This window comes from Prionailurus viverrinus, chromosome A1, assembly GCF_022837055.1.
Source record: "Prionailurus viverrinus isolate Anna chromosome A1, UM_Priviv_1.0, whole genome shotgun sequence".
Lineage (NCBI taxonomy): Eukaryota > Metazoa > Chordata > Mammalia > Carnivora > Felidae > Prionailurus > Prionailurus viverrinus.
The window spans coordinates 116,052,223-116,071,589 of NC_062561.1; the positions used below are offsets into that span (position 1 = coordinate 116,052,223).

At 43.3% G+C, this 19,367-nt stretch overlaps 1 protein-coding gene and 1 non-coding gene across 4 annotated transcripts in view; one reads left to right on the forward strand and one right to left on the reverse strand.

The window, feature by feature from the left end:
* Nucleotides 1-19,367, reverse strand: part of SIL1 (SIL1 nucleotide exchange factor) — a 286,621-nt gene that overhangs the window by 241,934 nt on the left and 25,320 nt on the right. The gene's annotated exons all lie outside the window — the stretch shown is intronic.
* Nucleotides 12,253-12,359, forward strand: LOC125146925 (U6 spliceosomal RNA). The gene has a single exon (XR_007144929.1). It is a non-coding gene; the product is annotated as a U6 spliceosomal RNA (small nuclear RNA).

The window sequence follows — 19,367 nt, forward strand, 5'->3', positions numbered from 1 at the left end:
AAATTTATTCTAAGGTAAAAATTTTAGTTTTTAAAAAGTGCTTTGAAGAAAAATAAAACAGGGTATAAAATAGCAAGTGATGGAATCATGCCTGTTTTAAAGGGTTTTTTTTTTTAATTTTTATTTTTTTGGTAATCTTTAAACCCAATCTTTAGAACTCACGACCTTGAGATCGAGTCCCATGCTCTTCCGACTCAGCCAGCCAGGCACCCCTGATGCCTATTTTAGATATGATAGTCAAGGAAGGCCTCTCTAAAGTGATATTAGAAAAGCCTGAATGAAGTGAGGGATGAGCAGTGCAGATATTAATGTAAAGAGTTACCATGCAGGCAGACCATTAAACGCAAAGATCTTGAGATTAGGGTATATTTGATATGCTCAAGGAAAGTGAGCTTGCAGCAAAGTTGCAAAGCTACTTGGGGTAAAGGGGTGAGATCATGTAGATCCTTTTAAATTAAATTTTATTTTCTTTTCTAGTTGTAGTAAAATACACATAACATAAAATTTTCCAGCTTAGCCATTTTTAAATGTACTGTTCATTATTGTTAAGTACATTCACATTATTGTGCAAACAATCTCCAGAACTCTTTTCATTTTACAAACCTGAAACTTTATACCTATCATATAGAGACTTTTAAACCACAGTAAGTACATTAGTTTCCCATGACTGCCATAACAAAATTACTGCACCCTGGTGACTTAAAACAACAGAAATGTATTTTCTCACAGTTCAGTAGACCAGATGTTCAACATCAGCTTATATATATTCATAGGTCATTCTTTTTTCATTCCTGTGTAGTATTCCATTAAATGAATATACAACTTATTTAGCCATTCTCCTGTTGGTACACATTTGAGTTGTTTCTCAGCTGGGCTATTATAAATAAGGTTGTTATGAACATTCTTGCACATGTCCTTTTTGTGGACATATGTGTTCATTTATCTTGGGTATATACCTGGGAGTAGAATTGTTGGGTAATAGGGAAGGTATATGTTTTGCTTTAGTAGAAATTGAGAGTTTACGTAAGTGCTTTTACCAGTTTATATTTCCAACAGCAGTGAATGGGAGTTACAGTTGTTCCACATCCTCGCCTATACTTGGTATTGTCAGAATTTTAACATTCAGATGAGTATATAATGGTTATTCAAAGTGTTTTAATTTGCACTTTCCTGATGAATAAACAATTACGTAGAGCACCTTTTCATTGGACAACTTTAAGCAGAAAGGAAATATGATTTGACTTAATATTCTTAAAAGATTACTCTGACTTCTGAATTGAAAACAGAATATAAAGTAAGGAGCAAAGGTGGAATTAGGGAGACCAGTTATGAAGTTAGTACTGTAACCTCAGGGAAGGAGAATGATGGCTTGGATCAGGACAGTGATGATAAAGTTGGTATGAAGTAGTCAGACACAGATCATATTTAGAAGACCTAGCTTACAGAGAGCTGATAGACTGAATGTAAAGACTAAGGGAAAGAGAGGAATCAAGAGGCAGGCCTCTAGGTATCTGAGTTGAGCAAGCAGATAAATGGAGATGCTACCTGGAAAGAACTGGGTTCTAGGATTGTACAGGGAATGGTGGGCAAGGAGAGTCAAAGAATCAAGAATTCTGTTTTGGACATATCAAGTTTGAGATTCCTATTAGACAAACAAGGGGAAATGTCAGGTAAGCATTAGATGACTAAATTGGGAGCTCAAAAGAGAGGTCCAAACTAGAGATATAAACTAAATGTCTTCAGAATAAAGAGTATTTAAAGCTTGATGCTAGAGAAAATCACTTAGAAATGAGAGTGGTAGAAAACAGATCCCTGGGACCTTGAACAGGTAGAGGGCATGAAGACAGGAGAAGGAGCTGCCAGAAAAGCAGGAAGAAATCCATGAAAGTGTTAGTGCCCAGGAAGTCAAGTAGATAGTGTTTCGTTTATGTATGTATGCATGTATGTATTTATTTATTTATTTTTAACATTTATTCATTTTTGAGAGTGAGAGAGACAGAGCGTGAGCGGGGCAGGAGCAGAGAGAGAAGGAGACACAGAATCTGCAGCAGGCTCCAGGCTCTGAACTGTCAATACAGAGTCTGACTTGGGGCTCTAACTCACAGATCGCAAGATCATGATCTGAGCTGAATTCGGACGCTTAACTGACTGAGACACCCAGGTGCCCCAAGTGGATAGTGTTTCAAAAGCAAGAGTGGGGAGGCATTTGGTTGGTTCAGTTGGTTGGGCTTCCAACTCTTTTTTTTTTTTTAATTTTTTTTTCAACGTTTATTTATTTTTGGGACAGAGAGAGACAGAGCATGAACGGGGGAGGGGCAGAGAGAGAGGGAGACACAGAATCAGAAACAGGCTCCAGGCTCTGAGCCATCAGCCCAGATCCTGACGCGGGGCTCAAACTCACGGACCGCAAGATCGTGACCTGGTTGAAGTCGGACGCTTAACCCAGGCGCTCCGGGCTTCCAACTCTTGATTTCAGCTCAGGTCATGATCTCATGGTTCATGGATTCAGTGGGACTCTGTGCTGACAGTACAAAGCCTGCTTGAGATTCTCTCTCTCCCTCTCTGTCTGCCCCTCCCCTACTAGTTCTCTCTCTCTCTCTCTCTCTCTCTCTCTCTCTCTCAAAAAATAAATAAAAATAAACTTAAAAAGAAAAACAGGAAGGGTGGGACCAACTAAGTCAAATGCTACTAAGACACAGAATAAATGACTACTGAAAACTGACAAATTGATACAGCAAATGGTTCCAAGGGAGAAGCTAAGAAAGGTGAGGAAGAAGGGGTGCCTAGCTGGCTCAGTCAGTAGGGCATGTGACTCTTGACTTTGCAGTTGTAAGTTCAAGCCCCAAGTTGGGTGTAGAGATTACTTAAAAATAAATCAAAATAAATCTTGAAAGGAAGGAAGGAAGGAAGGAAGGAAGGAGGAAAAGTGAGGAAGATAAGCACCACCTTATCTGTGGTTGCTGTGCTGCTGTGTTGCTGGGGGGTGGGGGGCAGGGGCGGGGCAGGGGAAGCCAGAATATAATCCTTAATTGGAATGGGGAAGGGAATGTTTAGAGAGAAAAATGAAAACCTTCAGACTGTCAACATCAAATATTTGTATCTTAGGCCACCAGTCCAAATGGGCAATTACTAAATCTTCAGACTGGAAAGATCATCGCTAAGCACAAAAATCTCTCCACATCTTCCAGGGAACTACACCTAAATATGCAAACAGAAGGGCTTGCTGGCTAAGGGACCATCCCAGGATTTTATTCCTTCATTCATCAAGTATATATGGAGCCCCTACTATGTTAGGTGTCAGGTAGTCTAGGCTCTATGGAAACAGCAGAGAATAAAACAGACAAAACTGTCCACCCTCTGGAGCTGATAGTCTCCTGTGTCCTTGCACTTTCCTCTAGCCTTCCACAACCAGAGGCCCTGAAGCTATAGGACACAACTGTGCCCTGGTCTGTGCCATCACCCCCGAGCCCTGAAAGGACACGTAAAACTCTTTGTTTCAGAAAAAGTAAAGAGATCAGCCCCCTTGGCAGAGGGTGAATTTTCCCCAGGGCCAAACCCAGGCTGACAGCAGAGGCCCCACATCTGGAGCGCCATTAGTTTGGATGTCACTGCAATTATCACGTTGGCTGCAGACAAAGCCAAATCACAATTGAGGACAGGATTTTAAATCACGACTTTCCAGAGTCTCATTAGGTAATTGACGCTGATCACATTGCTTAATGGGGACCCATAAAATGCTTGCTATTTATATTACAAAGGGCAGAGAAAAGGCTCAAGTAACCAGATAATTGACGGATGATATGAGGGACTAGGGTGAAGGGGTGGGAAGAGACAGGGAAACCTGGTAAAGTTTCCCTGCCTGCAGATTTTAGCTTCTTATTGGTGGTGACTATTTGGCTGGATTCAGAGAAGACTCTGCCCTGGTCTTCACAAAGCCCAGAGCTGCTCTTCCCAGGAGCCAGGGACTGAGATAAGAATTGTCATTTAATAGGATTTTCTACAGCAGGCTAAATCGTTTGCTAAATGAGCAATTTCAATCATCCCTTCTCCATCCACTAGGAGGGAATTAAGCTCATTTCTCCAGCCTGTATCCCCACCTCCCATACCCTTACTCCCTCACAGCTTAGTAGAAGGATGGTCTGGTTGAGATACAGAAGGTACAGATTATAGCAAGACACTTTGGGCCCACCTAAATTCACCAGATCATGAGGCTATAAGAGATCTGCAGCCCCATTCCCCACCCTGCATGCCCCCAAAGTATCCATTAAGACCCATGCACACCTGTCATATGCCAGTCTCTCCAGAAAGGAGATCTCAGGGCAGGCTAATTTCCCTAATACTCACCAAGAAAGGACTATAGCACTTCTTACTGCAGAAAAGTGGGGGGGGGGGGGGGGGGCACGACATTCATTTCTTTTCATTACTGAGATTTGGGGCTTTTTTAACAGGAACTTCCATTAAATTACACAAATCAAGCATATAAAACATCCTCATATCTTCTAGTTATTTGGAAGAGATCTTAGGGAAAAGAAAGAAATGTCTTGGGGAGGAAGAAGCTGTACCATTTACTAACATATGAACTGAAATTGGGTTAATGGAAGATGCATCTGGCGATGGAGAATTCAGTGTTCCCAAGATTCTGTTTCTTGATTGACCTGGGGCCTCCCCACATCTGGATTCATTTCTGCTTATTCCATATGGATGACCACTGCTCTTCCTTAATTCCTTTCCTCCTCTTCCTCTTCCTCCTCCTCTTCCTCTCCTCTTCTCTCTCTCTCTCTCTCCCCCCATCTCTCCTCTCCCTCCCTTTCTCTTTCTCTTTCTCTCTCTTTCTCCTCTTGTATGATTTTTCTGTCTCCTTTTGCATTGTAAATGATAGATGGTGTCCTCATTAAGAGTGAGGGCTTGGGGCGCCTGGGTGGCTCAGTCGGTTAAGCGTCCGACCTCAGCTCAGGTCACGATCTCACGGTCCGTGAGTTCGAGCCCCGCGTCGGGCTCTGGGCTGATGATGGCCCAGAACCTGGAGCCTGCTTCCGATTCTGTGTCTCCCTCTCTCTCTGACCCTCCCCCGTTCATGCTCTGCCTCTCTCTGTCTCAAAAATAAATAAACGTTAAAAAAAAAAAAAGAGTGAGGGCTTTCTCTCCAAATTGATTTACAGATTCAACACAATCCCTATCAAAATCCGAACTGGCTTCTTTATAGAAATTTAAAAGCTAATCCTAAAAACACATAGAAATGCAAGGGACCCAGAATACCCGCAGCAATCTTTAAAAAAAAAAAAAAAAAGAACAAAGTTGGAAGACTCACACTTTCTGAATTCAAAACTTACACAAATCTATATTAATCAAGACAGTGTGGTACTGATATAAGGATAGACAAGTAGATAAATGGAATAGACCTGAAACGTCAGAGTAAACCCTCATATTTATAGTCAGTTGATTTTCAAATGATTTTCACATTTAGAGTCACTTGATTTTATGTCAAGACAATTCTATGGTGAAAAAATAGTCTTTTCAACAAATGGTTCTGGGACTACTAGATATCCATATGCACAAGAATGAACTTGGATGCCTTTCCTCATACCATACACAAAAATTAACACAAAATGGACCATTGACTTACACAGCTAAAACAATAAAACTCCCAGAAGAAATTATGAGCAAGTCTTTCTGACTTTGGGTTAGGGAAAGCCTTCTTCGGTATGGTAACAAAAGCACAAGTGACAAGGGTAAAGGAAAAAGCTAAGCTGGATGTGACTTAATCAAAATTAAAATTTTTTTGTGTGTTTCAAAGGATACCATCAAGAAAGTGGGGGGGGGGGACACAAAATGGGAGAGAATATATATCGCAGAATTATATATCTGATAAGGAACTTGAATCTAGAATATATGAAGAACTCCACATCTCAATAACAAAAGACAACCCAATTTTTTAAATGGGCAAAGGATCTAAATAGATATTTCACTAAAGGAGGTAGGCAACAAGCATATAAAAAGATGTTCAACATCATTAGTCATCAGAGAAATGAGATACTACTTCACACCACTACGATGGCTATAATAAAAAAGATTGATAACAACAAATGTTGGATGGATGGAGAAATTGGAACCCTGATGCACCTCTGGTGGGATTGTAATATGCTACAGCTGCTTTGGAAAATAGTCTGGCATTTCCTCAAAAGACTGAACAGAGACTTACTATATGGGCCAGCAATTCCACTCCTAGATATATACCCAAGGGAACCAAAAACAGGTGTTCATACAGAAATTTGTACATGAATGTTCATAGCAACATTATTCATAACAGCCATAAAGTGGAAGCAATCCAAATTTCCATAAATTGATAAATGGATAATGTACCATAGTATTGCATGGTATTTCCATGCATATCCACACAATGGAATACTATTATTTCATTTCACTAATGTTAATGGAATATTATTTGGCAGTGAAAAAAATGAAGTATTAATAAACACTACAACATGGATGAACCTTAACAACTTTATGCTAAGTGAAAGAAGTTAGTCACAAAGACCACATATTGTATGATTCCATTTATATGAAACGTCCAGAGAAAGTAAATCTAGAGAGACAGAAAGTACACTAATGGTTGCCTAGGGCTGAGGATATTGAGAGGAAATGGATAATAACTCCAAATGAGTACAGGGTTTCTTTTTGCAGTGACAAAAATATTCTAGGATTGATTGTGGTGATGGTTGCACAATTCTGTAAATATAACAAAAACCACTGAATTGTGCACTTTCAATGGGTGAATTGTATAGCATGCAAATTACATCTCAATAAAGATGTATATTTATATGTATTTACATATATATGAAGAAAAGCAACAAGAAACTCAAAAATCAACTAAAAATGCTGTATCAAATTGTTACAACTAAGTGATCTCATTGTTGTATTTTTTCAATGTTTATTTATTTTTGAGAGAGAGACAGATAGAGACAGAGGCAGAGAGAGAGGGAGACAGAGGCTCCAAGCAGGCTTTGTGCCAACAGCAGAGAACCTGATGCGGGGCTCAAACCCATGAATTGTGAGATCATGGCCTGAGCTGAAGTTGGATGTTTAACTGACTGAGTCACCCAGATGCCTCTCATGGTTGTATTTTTTTTTTAATAATAAAAAAAAGACTCTCAAAACAAAAAAATCTGAGAGCTTTGCTAGCACATTTTAGTTCTGGCACCTGTTGACTCTGTGACTTTGAACAAGTTACTGAATCTCACTCAGCTCAGCTTTCCCATCTGTAAAGCTTTCTCATCTAGGGCAGATCACTGTGAGGATTAAATAAATTAAGATGTAAAGGGATCTGCCATATAATAAGTACTCAGTAAATGGAAAACATAAAGAGTCAGGGAATAGCAGTAACTAGAGAGCGAAGAAAGGAGAAAAAATAGTTTTTGTGGGCCAAGGCCACATCCATACATTTATGTCTAATGTTTGGCTGGGCTCTTGGGACATAAAGAAGTCCCTGACTTTGAGGAGCTGGAAGTCTAAGGAATCAGGCATTCCTGAAGAAAAATAATCCCAACAAAATGAGCCAGGCGCTATGATACAGTTATAGACAATTGGCTCAGGGTCAGAGGCAAAGGCTTTTAAGGGAAATGAGACTTCAAGGGTTGTCCAGACAGCAAAGGGACAAATGGATCCTTGTCCCTTTCCCCACCATTGGTGACCAAAAGGATGTGAAGTACCCCTTTGTGGGGAAACTGGATAGAACCAACCCAACACAGGCAAAGGCAAAAGTCAAAAGAGCAGTGGCCAGGATGGGCAGTGAAGCTGGCACAGGAGGTTGAGGCTAGGGCCTGCCTCCCTGGCCTTCCAATAGGTGAGCTGAACCTTAGGAGCTCCTCCTCTTTCCCCTTGTTCCTAGCACCTCTCCACCCCTAGGCCTCGAGATCTCCTTTTCCCTCCCAACAGCCCTCTTTTGGGGAACAGCCCAGTGATCTGTGGGCAGAGCATGACACCTCCATCATTCCTCCCTCTAGTGACTCATTCCTAAGACTGGGGGTGGCAGGAAGTGCCAGAGCCCCAGAGCTACAGCCCCATCCGGATTCTGGCAGCTTAGAGACATCCTATCTTTTTCCCCTCCTCCCCACTCCCCCGCCACCTCCCTTCCCAGAGCTAGAAGCTCTGACTCTTGACATTTCTGGGTAAGAAACACCCACCTCCCCCAAAACTCTTCTTTCCTTTCCATTGCCTCTTCTAGTCCCTCAACTCCAGCCTCTATGGGGCTGCTGGGTTCCCAAGAGAAGCAGGCACAACCCAGACCTAGGTACCCTTTTCTGGTAGAGGTGGTCAGGCAAGGTTTATACCCCCATGGCCAGGCCTTTGAGGAACAGGGCCTATGCTGTAGAAAATCTTCCAAGCAACACTTAAAACCACAACAAAATTATTTTATGACATGTTAAGTGCTTCACAAGTTTTGGTTCATTTATTCCTCCCAACAACTAGATGAGAAGATACTATTATCACTGTCATTTGGCAACTGAAAAAAATAAGGGAGAAATAATTTAGAAAGTAGCAGAACGGGGATCGAACCCCAGGACTCAGATATTGGGTTCTGAACCACCAGGCTCCTCTGCCTGTTTTGGGATGGAGGACAGTGTAGGCCTCTTTGAGCAGAGCCTCTGAGTCTTCTAGGGCAGCACATGCATCCCTGAAACTCTCTGTACAGCTGCCCTGAGGTCCAGAGGGGCAGAGGGCCTTGACCCCGGCCTCGCTCCTAATTCCCCATGGCTCTTGCCCCACTTTTTACTCCTGAGTGGTGAAAATGTGGTGGGCTACTCAGGATTCTCATCCCTCTCAAGAGGTTAACTTCCTATTAAACTCCTAGGACAAACATCAGTGAAATTCTTGGGTTCCAGGGGTTACCTAGAAAGAGGGAAAAAAAGGAGCATTGCTTATAGGTTCAGGCAGCAGAAGGAGGTTACAGATACCCAAGCATGGGGTCAGTCCAGGCTTGCAGACAGAGCAGACATCTGTCACACCAAAGAGGCATGGAGATGGCCCACATGACAAGAGAATAATAATACCCTTGAATTATGTAGTGCTTTAACATTTCTCAGGCACTTTACAAAATTTGGTCCTCGAGACGACCTCCTAGGACCCAAGGAGGAAAAAAAGCATCTTTTATAAGCTGTCACCACCTATCAAGTTTCCCCCCTAGAGAGGGAAAGGCAGGAGACACACAAGGCAGTGAGTGAGTTAACCAAACCCAAGCTCCACTGGGTAATTGATAGTTTTTATGGTGTCTTTATCCTCAGACTCCTCAGATATCATATTTCCACTGGATTACCACATTTACATAACAGTGCAGGGTGAGAGACCCTGATAAATCTTCTCTGCACGGGGATGAATACACTGGAAATGTACTTTGTTGACAGCGATTTGTTTTACTACACTACTGCCCTTCAATTTAGGGAGGAAAGAGCAAGGCTATTGCCCTATGAAGGGAGGGTGGAAAGGAGGGAAAGGAGAAAGGGAGGGAGGAAGAGGAGAGATCTGAAAAGACAGATGAATGAGAGGGAAGACACAGGGAGAAAGGGAGAGCTTTAGGCAAGATGCAAGGAAGGAAAGAAGGAGGGAAGGAAGGATAATAGCAATGAGAGCTCACTCTGTACTAGGCACTGTGCTAATCGCTTCCATGGATTAACTCCACTAATCCTCACAGCAACCCAGTGAGAACAGTCTGTTATTATCTCCATTGCACAGATGACAACACCCTAGTTGGGGGCAGTCTCCCGACACCCCATTCTGTTACCCCCATTTCATTTTCTTCATAGTATTTGCCACTATCTCCAATGGGGTTATTAACTCACTTAAGTACTTATTGCCTTGTTCACAGCTCTATCCCCAGTACCTTGAGCAGTTTCTGACCCAAAGAAGATTCTCTTTTTTTTGGTTTAATGTTTATTTATTTATTTTCAGAGAGAGCACAAGCAGGAACAGGGCAGAGAGAGAGGGAGACAGAATCCCAAGCAGTCTCTGCACTGTCAGCATAGAGCCCAACATAGGGCTCTATCTCACGACCCATGAGATCATGACCTGAGCCGAAATCAAGATTTGGATGCTCAACCAACCAAGCCACCCAGATGCACTCCAAGTAGATTCTTAATAAGAATACTTGTCATAGGAATGAAGGGATAAGAAGCTCCTGGGGAGTGAGCACCACCCTGCCTCCCACACAGGGTGATGTGATGGCAAAGGTGGACTGAGGGCAGGTACTGGAGGTGCTCTCTCTTGCCATACACACGGAGGGAACTGTTATCAGCTGCTGTGTATTTAGTGAAGAAGAAATGCATTTTCTCTTCCATCCTTTCCAGCTGTTTTCTTTTTTTCTTTTTTAACTTCCCTCAGATGTTCCACCCCTTTCTGTCCCACAATTAATTCGGCATCCACTAATTGTATCCTCCTCACTTTCTGTCTCTTATTCTTTTCTTTTTTTCTTCCCTCTTGCTTCTCTTTCCCATGCTTCTCTTGAGAAGAGCTCATCCAAATGAATTGAAATTGGTAATTTCAGAGGCCAACTTCTACTGTTGCATGTCCAGTCTTGTCCCAAAGCCTTCTCCCTGCAAAGGGCATTTTTCTCCATCTATAAAATGGACAGAGTTTTTTCACAGGGTTTTTGAACCAGTGCTGGTGGGCCTGTGAGGGAAGGGTACCAGAACCACAGCACTGACCTTCCTACATCCTTATCCAGAGAAGCCTCACCAAAGCCTTGAGGCCACAGGAAGCTATTACCCAACAGAGAGCTATTTCCTGTCCCAGCGTATGTGCTTTTTAATGTTATTTGCAGTAAATATGAATCAGGAGATAACAAGCCTCGCTTTCCCTCTCTCTTTAGGATCTTGAAAGTTCCTCAATCCATTGAATAACAGCGTCTGCTGAGGGTATAAATGTCAAGGCCAATGGATAAGTGTAGGAGGACCATGTCACCACAGGGCTTGCAGTGTATCAAAGTGGCTAGGAATATGGGTCCCAAGATTCAGACAGCTTCGAGTCTGAAGTCTGGCTTCTCTATGAATACACTACAGGTGGCAACGGTGGAAGTTGGGTGTCAGATGAGTCCTATGGTATTTTCCCCAAATCAGGCATTCTTGCTAAGCCTACCAGAGCCTCCTGTACCAAATCCTTGTAGCACTTGGCCAGTCGAGGTGGGATTATTTCTTGCAGGAAAGTTCAACCCACCAGAGTATGTGCTCCTCAAAGTCAAGAACTCAGTTTTTTCTCTGTATCCCTAGAGCCAGGCCACATGCTGGACATAAAAGAAGGACAATGTCCAGACTTTCCTTTTCTTCCAGAAAATGGAAGGTACTTATTTTCTTCCTCAAGGACACTATTCATTGAGACTTTGATATGCTTAACACCTACTGTGTGCTACATACCCTAACTATCTTATCTTCTTTTATCCTCATAATGGCCCTTGAGTTAGGGACTGAGAGCATATGCATTATCTCTCCCCTCGACTATGGAAAGAGGCTCCTTCCGGAAGAACACTGAGTTCTTCTTCATTTGATACCCAACTTCTGCCCTTCCCATCTGCGGTATATGCATACAGCAGCCAGAGTGATCCTTTTAAAATCATGTCACTGTTCTGCTCAGAACCCTTCAATAGCTTCCCATTTCATCAGCATAAAATCCAAATCCTAACTATGTCCTACAAAACCTTACATTACCTCCTTAATCCCCAGTGCACAAGCTTAATGACCTCATGCCCTACCATTCTTCCCCTTGCTGCCTGACATATTCTCAAACATTGCTGTGTACACTCTTGCCTCAGGCCCTCCTGGCTGTCCCCTGTGCCTACAAAGCTTTACCTTGATCTCTCCATGGTTTGGCCCCCTGCTTATTTCAAGTTTTGTTCAAATGTCACTGTATAAGGGAGGCCTTCCATGACTCCCCTGTGGTGATTTTTTTTTTATTTTTATTTTTTTATTATTTTTTTTTCCCTGTGGTGATTTTAAAATATGTCCACAAAACCTCTGAGACTCCTCCCTTCAAGAGACAGAACTTCATCCCCCCCCAAACCCCTTGAGTATTGGCTTGATTTAGTGTCTACTTTCTAAATCATAGAATACGGTAAAAGTAACAGCATGTGACTTGTAAGACAAGGTCATAAAAGGCATTGGGATTACCCTAGTCTGGCAATGAGAAACCATCAGGCAAACTCAAATGTGGGGACATTCTACATAATACCCGATCAGTACTCTTCAAAAATTGTCAAGATTATGAAAAACAGTGCTTTCTTTGGCAGCACATATACTAAAATTGGAACGATTCAGAGAAGATTAGCACGGCCCCTGCACAAGGATGACACGCAAATTCATGAGGTGTTCCATGTTTTTGCCATCAGAGAAATGCAAATCAAAACTACAATGAGATATCACCTCACCTCGTCAAAACGGCTAAAATCAACAATACAGGAAACAACCAGTGTCGGCAAAGATGTGGAAAAAAAAAGGAACACTCCTGCACTGTTAATGAGAATGCAAACAGGGCAGCCACTGTGGAAAACAGTGTGGAAGTTCCTCAGAAAGTTAAAAATAGATCTACCCTACAATCTGGCAACCTCATGACTTGGTATTTATTTACCCAAAGAAAACAAAAACACTAATTCAAAGGGATACATGCACTCCTAGGTTTATAGCAGTATTATTTACAATAGCCAAATTATGGAAGCAGCCTAACTGTCCATCGATCAATGAATGAATAAAGAAGATGTGGTGCGTATATATGCAATGGAATATTATTCAGGCACAAAAAAGAATGAAATCTTGCCATTTGCAACATTGTGGAGGGAGGTAAAGAGTATTATGCTAAGCAAAAAAGTCAGAGAAAGACAAATACTGTATGATTTCACTTATATGTGGAACTTAAGAAACAAAACAAATGAGAAAAGGGGAGAAAAGACAGACAAACCAAGAGACAAACTCTTAACTATAGAGAGCAAACTGATGGTTACTAGGGGGGATGTGGATGGGGGAAATGGGTGAAATAAATGATGAGGATTAGGTGTGCACTTGTGATGAGCACCAGGTCATGTATGGAAGTGTTGAGCCATTATACTGTACACCTGATACTAATATTACACTGTATGTTAACCAACTGGAATTAAAATAAAAACTTGAAAGAAAAGACGATGAGGGGCACTTGGGTGGCTCAGTCGGTTAAGCGTCCAACTTCAGTTCAGGTCATGATCTCACAGTTCATGAGTCTGAGCCCCGCATTGGGCTCTGTGCTGACAGCTCCGAGCCTGGAGCCTGCTTCGGATTCCGTGTCTCCCTCTCTCTTTCTGTCCCTCCCCTGCTCGTGCTCTGTCTTTCTCTTTCTCTCTCTCAAAAATAAATAAACATTAAAAAAATTTTTTTAAAAAGAAAAGATAATGAAAAAGAAAGAGTAGGAAACTCTTATTGTTGATCAAAGAAGACTAAAGAAACATACTGACTGAACACAACATAATCTCCTGGACTGGGTACTGGAACACAAAAGACATTAATGGAAAAACAGGTAAAATCTGAATAAAGTATGTAGTTTAGTTAATAGTAGTGTACCAACATTAATCTCTTGATTTTGAGAAATGTAGCAAGGTTATATAAGATATTAACATTAGAAGAAGCTGGGCGAAGTATGTACGGGAACTCTCTGTACTATCTTTGTAGCTTGTCTGTAAATCTAAAGTTATTCCTAAATATTAAGTTTTTTTAAAAAAGACATTGTGTCTTCCCCCTTGTTTTCCGTCTTAGGAATGCACGTGCTGCCATGTCACCAGGATACTCAAACAGCCCCAGGAGGAGGGTGAGCACCTGAAGTGTCCAGCGAACAGCCACTGGAGTGAACCATCCTGGAACAGAGTTCTCCAGCCCCCTGTTGAGGTTTCAGGTAACTGCAGTCCCATCTGACATTTTGACCGCAGCATCAAGAAAGTCCCTGAGCTAGAATGACCCATCTAGGCCACTTCTGAATTCTTGACCCTCAGAAACTGTGAGACAATAATTTATTGCTGTTTTAGGCTTCTGAGCTTTAGAGTAATTTGTTACGCAACAATAGGTAACTAATACATCTAGATAGGGGCGCCTGGGTGTCTCAGTCGGTTGAGTGTCCGACTTTGGCTTAGGTCATGATCTCATGGTTCGTGGGTTCAAGCCCCACATCGAGCTCTGTGTTGACAGCTCACAGCCTGGAGCTTGATTCAGATTCTGTGTCTTCTTCTCTCTCTCGGCCCCTCCCCAGCTCATTCTCTCTCTCTCTCTCTCAAAAACAAATAAGTAAATCTTAAAAAATTTTTTAAAAAATACATCCAGATAGTATACATTTAGATAGGTAACTATCTAAAATAGCCTCCTTCTAGTCACACTCAACCCTCCTTTCCAACCTCAATTTGCTTTATAGCACTTACTTAGCAGGTGACACCACATTACATGTTTATTTAACTTTTGTCTCTACCCTAGAATGTGAGCTGCATGCAAGGGGAAACTTTTTTAGTTTATATCCCCTGCACCTAGAACTGTGCCTGACACATAGTAAATGTTCAATAAGGAATACTTGCAGTTATTATTTTTGGATAACAAGGGGTTAGGTAAAAATCCTTCTCGATCCTCACCCAGAAAAGACAAAAGCAAAAACAAAAACAAACCCAGCCCCTGTGGGTGGGGCTGGAGGATGGGGGCCAAAGTGGTTGAGGTTGAGGCAAAGTAGAACTAGGAAATGTGAGCAGAAACAAGTCTGAAACTCTGAGATCTGACTGAGTTCTTCATCTACTGAGAGACCTTAGACAAGCCTCTTCTTCCCTCTGGGGCTCTGTTTCTCCAAACATAAAATTCGAAAGACTGGGATGACCTGAAAGATCACTAAGATTTCTTTTAGCTCTAATAGTCAAAGATTCTCTGGACTATCCCAGGGTGGGTTGGGAGGAGGTACAGGAGCTCAGTTCTGGAGATGGACAAATGGAGAAGGATGAGCTCCTTCCTGGAGCTCACCTCCTGGAAACCCTTTCCCGTGTGATAATCTATTCCTTTGCCAAGGCCCAGCTCCCTACCTCTGCAAAGCCCACAGGCTGCCAATAATCCATTAGCACAAGTCTTCATAACACGTTCCCCACACTGTATTATAACTTGACCTTTGTATCCGGGGGTGTCAGCTCCTAACAGGAGTAAGTAAGCCCGTGGGCAACACACTCAGGCTTGCAATTCCTGCCTTGGGAACTTAGATCCTAAAGGAAGGAAGGAAAGAGATAACAGGGGAGGAGGCAGAAGAGCAGGGATATGCAGGTCTGAAACCCCTTAAACCTCTGCCTTTTCTCTCCTCTCCTCCAGTCTTGGCCTCACCACCAAGAGAAGCATGCACATCAGCCTGCCCACCCCTTTGCCTCACCTAAGTACTAGGTCAAATGCCATTTATTTGAACCATATTAACTTTCCCCTGCTCTTCCCTCCCTTAGCCCCCCACCCTTTCCCCATAATAAACATACCCTGAGTCCCTTCCTAACATCTGTTCCAGGTATCTGACAGCTTCCTGATATTTAGTATGAAGACAGGTTTGAGGGGCATTTTTTCTCCCTAACAGCTCACGGAAAGGCTTCAAGAACTTGCTATGTTCTGAGAATCATAGGTGGTGGGATTATGTTTAGGCTGTAAAGTGAGGTTGGGAACAGTGGGATGAGGCAGGACAGGTAGGCAGGAATAAGCCTTGGTAGAGGATTTTGTCCCACAGGCCATGGAATTCTGAGGAATTCTGCATAGACTGGAACTCTGCTCTTCCATTCAGCCCTCCTTACTTACATCCCTTCCTATCTCTCTCTGCCCCCAACCCCTGTCCCATTTGTCTCATACCAAAATGTTAATAACACCCAAGATTTACCAAGAACTCTCACTGTGTAAGTTTCCTGTTCACATTACCTCATATCCATCGTTCAGTACTGATGAAGTAGGCATTATCATCCCCACTTCACAAGTAAGGAAAATGACCCCAGTAAGGGGTTTGCCCTATTGCAAACTAAGGAAGAAGCAGAGCCCAACTGCTCAACCATTACACTGATTGGTCCCTGCTCTCTACCTTTTTTCTAATCTCTTCTTTGGGGGAGAGGTCTGTAAGAAGGTCTTTGAGGCCTGGAGGCAGAACTGGGAAGCGTGAGTACAGGAACCAGACAATGCTGGAAGTGGGATCTCTGGGTTCTGATGGGGCCTATCTCACCCATCCTTGCTCACCTCTCTGCTTGGCAGGAAGTGTCTCCCATTGTCCCCATTTCCTAACTTGACCCACTTGCTTACTCCAGTTCCCACATCCTTTTTCACCTCCTGACATACAGTTTGCCCTTGTCTTTCAGTTTCTAGGTGATACATTTGTTCTGAAAATGCCTAGAGGGACCAGGAAACTCTGGAACCTCTGCAGATAATTCAGATGTCTGGAGAGTATGGCTGTACCTACCCTGTCTTCCCCCAACTCTAACAAAATGGGTGTGGACTGACCCTGGGTTTCCCAGGCTCTTCAGCAAAGGTTAGCTCCTCTGTACCTCATCTCCCACTACCTACGCCTGTGCCCTGTCACAGGCTACATATATATAACCCCATGCACTTCCCCAAATATGGCAAATTCTTGAAATCTTTGCATGTGCATTTTCTCTCTTTGGAATGCCAGCATCTTCTCTACTCCAAGTTTTTCTTCAGGAAAACTCCTAATTATCCTCAAGCTTTGCTCAAACATGATCTCCAGCCCCACTGATTTCATCATCACTCAGGCCATCATTTCCTGCCTGGACTGCTCCCTCACTAGTCTCTAGGATGTCTCCCTGGCCCTACACCATCCAGTGCCCACACTGCACCCACAGTAACCTTTATAAAATGCAAACATGATCTTATCACTTCCCTTCTTAAAATTTTCAAATGGTTTCCCATGCGCTGAAGGTAAAGTCATAACTCAACCTGGTTTGGGTGCTTCTTGCACCCCACTCCCACCCACTTCTCTTGCTTCACATCCTCCAGCCCTACCCACCACCCTACTGGTAATCCAGCCAGATTTCCTGACACTTTTACTCAGGTCCTTGAAACTTGCCTGTTCTCTCTTGACTACATAATGTTCTCTTGGCTGGAACTCCCTTTCCTTCCTTTTCCCCCAGCTGATTTCTACTCACCCTTGAGGCAGATCTTGGCCTGGACTCACTTCACCACAGAGCCTTCCAGAACCCCCCTGATGAATCAAGCTGCCTCTGCTTTCTTGCCCTCACTGCCCATTATTTCCCCTACAACAGCATTTATCTGGTCCTTTACTACATATTTGTTTGCTCATGTGTTTCCCACACTCAACTGGGCCCGACCTTATTCCCAGTTACAACCCAGAGTCTAGTGCCGGTAGACTTTACAGAACAATTGTTGAATTGGTGAGTGAACAAAGCCTTCCCTGTCTTCACAGTGCAGACTCAGGCACCCACTGCAGTTTCTGCTACCACCATATCGTACATACTATTCTGGATTATGGGTGATTATTTCTCTGGGTGTTCCTCTCTCTTTATGGATGGGGATGGCACCTTGAATCTACTCCAAGGCCTAAAACAGAGGTCAGCACTCACCTTCCATCGTCTTCCTCTATTTTTTATTCTTATTTTTAACAAGTTTTTATTGAGTAACTACTAAATACTAGATACTTTGGATACAGCAGTGAACAAGGTAGCCAACACCCTGCCCTTAGGCTCACATTCTAGTGGCATATATGGGTGCCTAGTGAACAGGGGGTTCAGTGGATCTCAGCCCTACTGGGAAGCCCCTGAGGGCTTTTGTGTCTGTAACTACAAAGCAAGGAGCACAGCCTCAGGGGAAAGAGAATATATTTTCTTGGTGACATCTGGACCTCCCTTTGTTTAGGTCTCCACGAGACTAGCCATCAAGCAGCAGCAGGAAGTGGGGGGGAGAGAGGAGGATGGAAGATGGTCTTGCAGCCCAGTGCCTACAACCACTTCATCTAGGCAACTGGCTTTTTTCTCTACCCTGGAACAGACAAATAAAGAGATCCACAGAAGGAAAGACATAAATGGATAGAAATGACAGAGGAAAAGGTAAGGAGAGAAAAAGTCAAACAGAGACATGAGGAGGAAGAGGAGTCAAACACGTGGACAGGGAAGGAGATGAAGGCAGAGATAAAAAAGCCTGCAGGATTGAGCCCTGCCTGTCTCATTTGGGTCACTGGGGGGAATAAAGAGGATTCAGTTTTGAGCTCTTGGGATTCCCTGAATGATCCCTCAAGTTATCTCTGGCCCCATCTGGCCTAGGAGGCTTCTGCCAGGGACCTACCAGCCTTCAAACCAGAATATACTCCATGCGACCCTCAGGAGTAGGGACAGGCAGTGATGGAAACATACAGTTGCTCTGGGAACAGCAGTCCCTTATTTTCATCTTTTTCAGTAAAGATCATAGAAAAGACCCTGTGTTCACCATCTGTTTCCTAACTGGGGGCTCCAGGCTTTGCTCCCTGAGATGTGGGCCTGACAATATCTCAATCTGCAGGCACAGCACAGAAACTCCTCTGAGCTGAGAGCTGGGGAAGCAGCCCCCACCCCCAGGAGCCCCCAGATGCCAAGCACGAGCCTGAGTTGCTAATAGTGCCCTGCTTTTGCCAGCAGCTTCAGCTGCTTGCTCCTGAGGCTGTGATGCCATCTGCTGCTCAATTTAGGAAACTGGATGACTCTGTCTGCACAACCAAGGGAGAGCAGGGCAGTTGGGAAGGGGGCCCACCTAGGTCTCAGAAGAGCCATGTCTTTGTCTCTGGACGGACCCAGTAACAGGCCTCAGTGACAGAGCAATGGTCTGTTCACTGTCACCATTCTCCTTAGACAAGGCAGGATGCCTCTCTTTCACAGGAAGGTACCTAAGGCTTCTGGAGAGACAAGGAGGTCGGCTCTGCCCTTCATCAAAGTCCAGTGTTGTCTTAAGGTTAAATTGCCCAGAGGGGTCTCAGCCTGCCTTTGAAGTTCTATAGCTTTCCTCAAAACATTTTGTTTTCTTTGCAGGTTTAAGTAAGATTATTCCAAGTTATATTAATTGGGTGAATGAAATAATGAGGCCAGGCCTAGAAGAAGTGGGGCTTTGAAGAAATGAGCTTGCTCATGCAGAATCGAAATAAGGCCTTCAGACTCTCAACGGGTTTCTGAAGTTCCTGCCGTGCGGTACCTTTTCAGGCCTCAACCAGATAGGGTTGTGAGCTCCAGTGTTATAGGGGCCACCTATAATGCCTGGCACCTATTTTTGATATTTCTTGAAGTAATGGTTAGCTTGAGATTTCCCGCAAATCAGTTGAGGTAGCCAACCTCGGAGGTGATCCCCAATGATCTCCATGTCCTGAGAATCACCCACTTATAATCACCCTTC